This window comes from Chanos chanos, chromosome 12 (assembly GCF_902362185.1).
Source record: "Chanos chanos chromosome 12, fChaCha1.1, whole genome shotgun sequence".
Taxonomy (NCBI): Eukaryota; Metazoa; Chordata; class Actinopteri; order Gonorynchiformes; family Chanidae; genus Chanos; species Chanos chanos.
This window is the reverse complement of record NC_044506.1, coordinates 3,146,041-3,152,335: the sequence shown is the minus strand read 5'-3', so window position 1 is coordinate 3,152,335 and position 6,295 is coordinate 3,146,041. Positions and strand designations below refer to the sequence as shown.

The 6,295-nt window shown below is 42.0% G+C and overlaps 1 pseudogene; it reads right to left on the bottom strand.

Moving 5' to 3' along the window:
- Positions 1-684: 684 nt before the first annotated feature.
- LOC115825447 (class I histocompatibility antigen, F10 alpha chain-like) lies at positions 685-4,923 on the bottom strand (annotated as a pseudogene).
- Positions 4,924-6,295: the final 1,372 nt, after the last annotated feature.

Below are 6,295 nucleotides of genomic sequence, written 5' to 3'. Positions count from 1 at the left end.
GACTGACAGCACTGGAGCAGTTTACTGTGATTGGTTTTTCCCCTGTGATGAACACAATGTGGCCTATCGCATTTTAGAAAAGAAAATTCGTCCACTGACTTCAAAGCTATGCGTTAAAGTAACGAGTAACGAGAACCTTCATAGAAATGTAGTGGAGCGAAAAGTACAATATTTGTATTTCAAATGTAGTGGAGTAAAAGTCATAAGTTTCCAAAAAAAAAAATAACACTCAAGTAAAGTACAGATGCTTGAAAAATGTACTTAAGTACAGTACTCAAGTAAATGTACTTCATTACTGTCCACCCCTGAACACAACAATACAGCACACAACACAACACTACAACACACAACACCAGACTACAGCATAAAACACCACACTACACCATACTGCAACCCACCACAACATACAACACCACACTACAGCACACCACACTACAGTATACCATACCATACCGTACCATACCATACCATACCATATCAATCACAACATACTTTAAAACTGTTAGCACTGACACTCTACCTGTTATTAATTCTGAGATTGATGTACGAGGTGCACGTATGTATCCTGAAAAATAAAAGACGAGAAAAACATTTACAATTTAATGTATTAAATATGATCTTTGGATAAGTTTTTTTTTTTCTCAAGCTCTCCTCACAGCATGATAGTCTAGATAATAAAGTCTGTTAATTTACACCTACAGCAGTTAGTACATCATGATAGTGAAACAGCAGATGGCAAATACTACTCTGGATTATGGGTTCGCCGAAAGTCCTGTGGTTCACATAACAAACATAATCTTCCTCATCAGAGTCAGGGATCTCCACACTCTTCCTCAGCTGGTACGTTCCATCACCATTGGGTAAAATCCCAGCAGACGTTTGGTCTCTCTCTCCCCGCTAGCTCCGGTCCTTTCTTATGTCCATTTGCACATCTCTGGGGTGGAAGCCAGTGGCCATGCAGGTTAGGATCACCCAGTCTGATTTAGCAGCATTCTTAACCATCAGAATCACCTCAGGTCGGCCTGGTAACGACACATATGAAAAACAGCTCAGATGCTCTGGACAAGAGCGTCTGCCAAATGACGGCCGAGCATACTGTAGGACACTGGTGCATACTGTAGGACACTGGAGCGTACTGTAGAACACTGGTGCGTACTGTAGGACACTAGTGCGTACTGTAGAACACTGGTGCATACTGTAGGACACTGGTGCATACTGTAGGACACTGGTGCGTACTGTAGGACACTGGTGCGTACTGTAGAACACTGGTGCGTACTGTAGGACACTGGTGCGTACTGTAGGACACTGGTGCATACTGTAGGACACTGGTGCATACTGTAGGACACTGGTGCATACTGTAGGACACTGGTGCGTACTGTAGGACACTGGTGATTACTGTAGGACACTGGTGCATACTGTAGAACACTGGTGCGTACTGTAGGACACTGGTGCATACTGTAGGACACTGGTGCGTACTGTAGGACACTGGTGCATACTGTAGGACACTGGTGCGTACTGTAGGACACTGGTGATTACTGTAGGACACTGGTGCATACTGTAGGACACTGGTGCATACTGTAGGACACTGGTGCGTACTGTAGGACACTGGTGATTACTGTAGGACACTGGTGCATACTGTAGGACACTGGTGCATACTGTAGAACACTGGTGCGTACTGTAGGACACTGGTGCATACTGTAGGACACTGGTGCGTACTGTAGGACACTGGTGCATACTGTAGGACACTGGTGCGTACTGTAGGACACTGGTGCGTACTGTAGGACACTGGTGCATACTGTAGGACACTGGAGCGTACTGTAGGACACTTGTGCATACTGTAGGACACTGGTGCATACTGTAGGTCACTGGTACATACTGTAGGACACTGGTGCGTACTGTAGGTCACTGGTACATACTGTAGAACACTGGTGCATACTGTAGAACACTGGTGCATACTGTAGGTCACTGGTGCATACTGTAGGACACTGGTGCGTACTGTAAGACACTGGTACATACTGTAGGACACTGGTACATACTGTAGGACACTGGTGCATACTGTAGGACACTGGAGCGTACTGTAGAACACTGGTGCGTACTGTAAGACACTGGTACATACTGTAGGACACTGGTGCATACAGTAGGACGCTGGTGCATACTGTAGGACACTGGTGCATACTGTAGGACACTGGTGCATACTGTAGGACACTGGTACATACTGTAGGACACTGGTGCATACTGTAGGACACTGGAGCGTACTGTAGAACACTGGTGCGTACTGTAAGACACTGGTACATACTGTAGGACACTGGTGCATACAGTAGGACGCTGGTGCATACTGTAGGACACTGGTACATACTGTAGACCACTGGTGCATACTGTAGGACACTGGTGCATACTGTAGGACACTGGTACATACTGTAGACCACTGGTGCATACTGTAGGACACTGGAGCGTACTGTAGAACACTGGTGCATACTGTAGGACACTGGTGCATACTGTAGGACACTGGTGCATACAGTAGGACGCTGGTGCATACTGTAGGACACTGGTGCATACTATAGGTCACTGGTGATTAATATGACTCTTTTTTCTGATTATCACATCTTTGGCACAGAGACCAGTGAAGAAATTGATTAATTAGAGTGGATTATGCTGAGTTATTTTAGATTGGATTAGATTTTATAACGTTAACCATATGGTGTAGAAGCTCAAATGTGTTTATGTTTTTCCTTTAAAAGTGTTTTTTAAAATTCTGCCTTAAATCATTTGGATTGGGAATTAACTACAGCTCATGAACTGGACACTGATAATTTAAGTTTTTGTGAGCACTCCACTCAGATTAAGAAATTTGGCCTTTAGCCTGGTGGCCTTTCTCAACACACTGTAAAGCAGAACAAGTCTAAACAACCTGGAACAGAGAACTGTGATTTAATCTGTAAATACACATAAACCAGATTATACAGAGGAATCACAAATGCTCACGGTACTGTGTTAATGCTTCCTCCCCATAAGACAGGAATTTGGAGAGCCAATCCACACACTTCTTCTCAAGGTAACCCTTAGTGTACTGGTTGAGAATGGGCACATCATCCCACTTCCTTTTGGTGGGAAGGGCCTGATCAACTGGGGCCACCCACTGCAGAGTGGCAGCATCAAAGGACAGGAAGTCACTACCATCATAACTGTACTGGTCAACACCACTCACAAATCTTACTGATCCATCAGAGTGTCTCTCAGCCTCACAGCCATGTCTCCACTGAAGAACATGGACATCTGAAATTTGGAAACAGAGAAAGGGGGAGGGGGCAAACAACTGTCAGTGAAACATCTACTGTACAGTGCAACCACAGGGATTCACACTGAGTGTGTGGACTGGCTTTCACAAAGAATGCAGAAAACGGACACATTCAAATCAGTCACAAATCCCATATAAAGGTTAATCTCTGAACACTTTCAAAACACAGTTTTTTCCATTACATTACTCCACAGTATGATGCTACACATTATCACACGATTGGATAACATGAAACATGTGACTACCTGAAAAATATGTGATGCTCACATGAATGTTCTTAACATACATGTTGCTCCTGCACATGTGCAGAGGTATGTATGGGTGTGTACGTCCACACGTGTGCAGTTGTGCGTATGTGTTTGCCTGCAGGTGTGCACATGTGTGCGCGTATGTCCACACATGTGCAGGTGTGTACGTGTGTGTGTGTGTGTGTGTGGGTGTGTGTCCACAGTGTATACATGGATGTACAGGTACGCGCGTGTGTGTGTGTATGTGAGAGAGAGAGGGAGGGAGGGAGAGAGAGAAAGAGGGAGGGAGAGAGAGAGAAATAGAGAGAGAGAGAGAGAGAGAGAGGGAGAGGGAGAGGGAGAGAGAGAGAAAGAGAATTGTGGTGAATTGCTGGTTTATGTAGATGATGTTCAGGAAGTCAGTAGTCAGGATGGAAACTCATACTGCAATTATGTTTATGCACAACATTTACTCAGTTTTCCTCTGTTCACTCACCAGACTGATTGTGGTTCATTCGATCCATCAGAATGTTGACATTGACTTTAAACCACTGTTCTTTACTCTTTCGTGACTGAGTGCCTTTCTCCCAGTAGTCAGCTGTCAGACTCTCTCTCATCCAGTCTTGTCTTGGTATCTTGACTTTGTCCTGACTGTTGTAGTAGTCAATCTCTCTGTCATCAAGCAGGCCCATAGCAGTGAACTCATGGATTCCAGGTACAGAGACAGGTTTGGAGAGAGCGGTGTATATGTAATAGAGAGAGTGTTTCTCTGGTGGAAATACAGGAAGAGAGCCAGAATACAGAAAAAAAAAAACATTACACACTCTCTTTCTTCTATCCTGATAAATAACTGAACATACAGACAATTGTTTTATATTATCATAACAGACATTATTACAAGTAATTCTTCATATAAAAACATTGTTAGGGTGTGCGGGACATACTAATACTCTATCCAATGATTCAAACCAAGCAGATGATTCTCTGAATGACTAGAACAAAGACACGTTTGCTAAAGAAGGTCTAGTTTCGGAACATAATTACTGGGCCTCTGTTGACATTTGAGTGTATAGGTGCAGCATATCAGAGTTTTCCCTATCTGCCCTTTACAGAGAGATGTAACTGTCACTTACTTTAGTTCAGATTATCCACAAATGTTTGGAAGATTAGCTATGTTCACAGTCTGTGAATGACAGTCTGTCTTCATCTTTCTCCCTCACTGGTTTAACCGTAGATTAGATGAATACACCAGTTAAGCGTTCTCTTTGACAGTAAGTGAGTCCTTAACTTTCCACGGCCAAAAAGAGTCTTTGATGAGAACTTAAGCAGTGATCACTTACCACTCTCAGTCTGCTGAATAATCCCACAGAACAGGACACAGGAATAAAGGAAAAACTCCATCTCACACTGTCAGGGGGAAACTTGGTTAAAAAGCTTGCAAACGACTGTATACTTTGCACCTGTATAGAGTTTTAAAGCTAATAGTGAGAGTTAGAAAACTACAGTCGGTTCATTAGTGCAGCTGCCTCTATGAGTGCTCAAACAGGGTACTGTGTTTAAATTTCTACATGTGGTCTGAGTGACAGAATGTGTGAGAGTACATGGATTTTTTTTTTTTTATGTTCTGTATGATGCATACTCTGTGTGTGTGTGTGTGTGTGTGTCTGTTTGTGTGTGTGTGTGTGTGTGTGTTTTCCTGTACATATGCAGGAGTGTGTGTTTGTTTTTGCACCTGTGAAGTTGTAAGTGTATATGTATGTGTATGTGTGTGTGTGCATGTGTGTGTGTGTGTGGACTGTGGTCTTATTAAACACAGTTTTAGCTGATGAGGTTCAGAGGCCTCTAAATTCTCAGGAAGGGAAATGTTAACAGAGCTAATAATAAACCCACAGACATAGCCCACTGCTAGTTACAGCATTAAACTACATTACAAATATAGTGCTCCTCATTTTAAATGTGTGCATCCATGTGGGGCACACACAGTCACTTTAATGTCAGATAAAACCATGCAGGTATGACGTATATAATAGTAAGCACGGTGCCATGACACACACACACACACACACACACACACACACACACACATACACACACACACACACACACACACACACAGTGCTACACTTGAACACACACACACACACACACACACACACACACAGTGCTACACTTGAACAAGTGAAGACAGAACTCATTTACTCTGCCTCCATATTCTACAGTTAAGCACATCAGGTGTCTGCACATACCACAGCAGCACACAACAGCGCCACCTTCTGGAAATGCAGAGTAAACTTTTTTATGTGACGGTGTGACAACAACAGATCTAAGATGTGAGGTAAGAGAGGAAGATTGTGATCATTCATAATTATTCATTTATGCTAGTTCCACATATTCTTTTTACTGTTTTACTCTTTTATTATTTCCTATTTCATTGCAATATAATCTTCACATTAAAAAGCTATTTTGAACCTTTTTGAGTGTAAGCAAAATTTGAAAGCGAACATATTTCACTGTAACCAAAATCATATGAATTAATATATAATAATATCATATATCAATAATATCATATAAATGTGTATATATATATATATATATATATATATATATATATATATATATATATATACACACACACAAAACCCCCCATTTTTTCGGTTTTGTTGAAATTTAAGCAGATCACGTCCAGTGAATGACCTGAAAAGGAAAAGGAGGTAAGCGGTAAACTCCCAGACGTTCAAAAAAAAAATTAGGTTACCAAAAACTGAAAAATAAT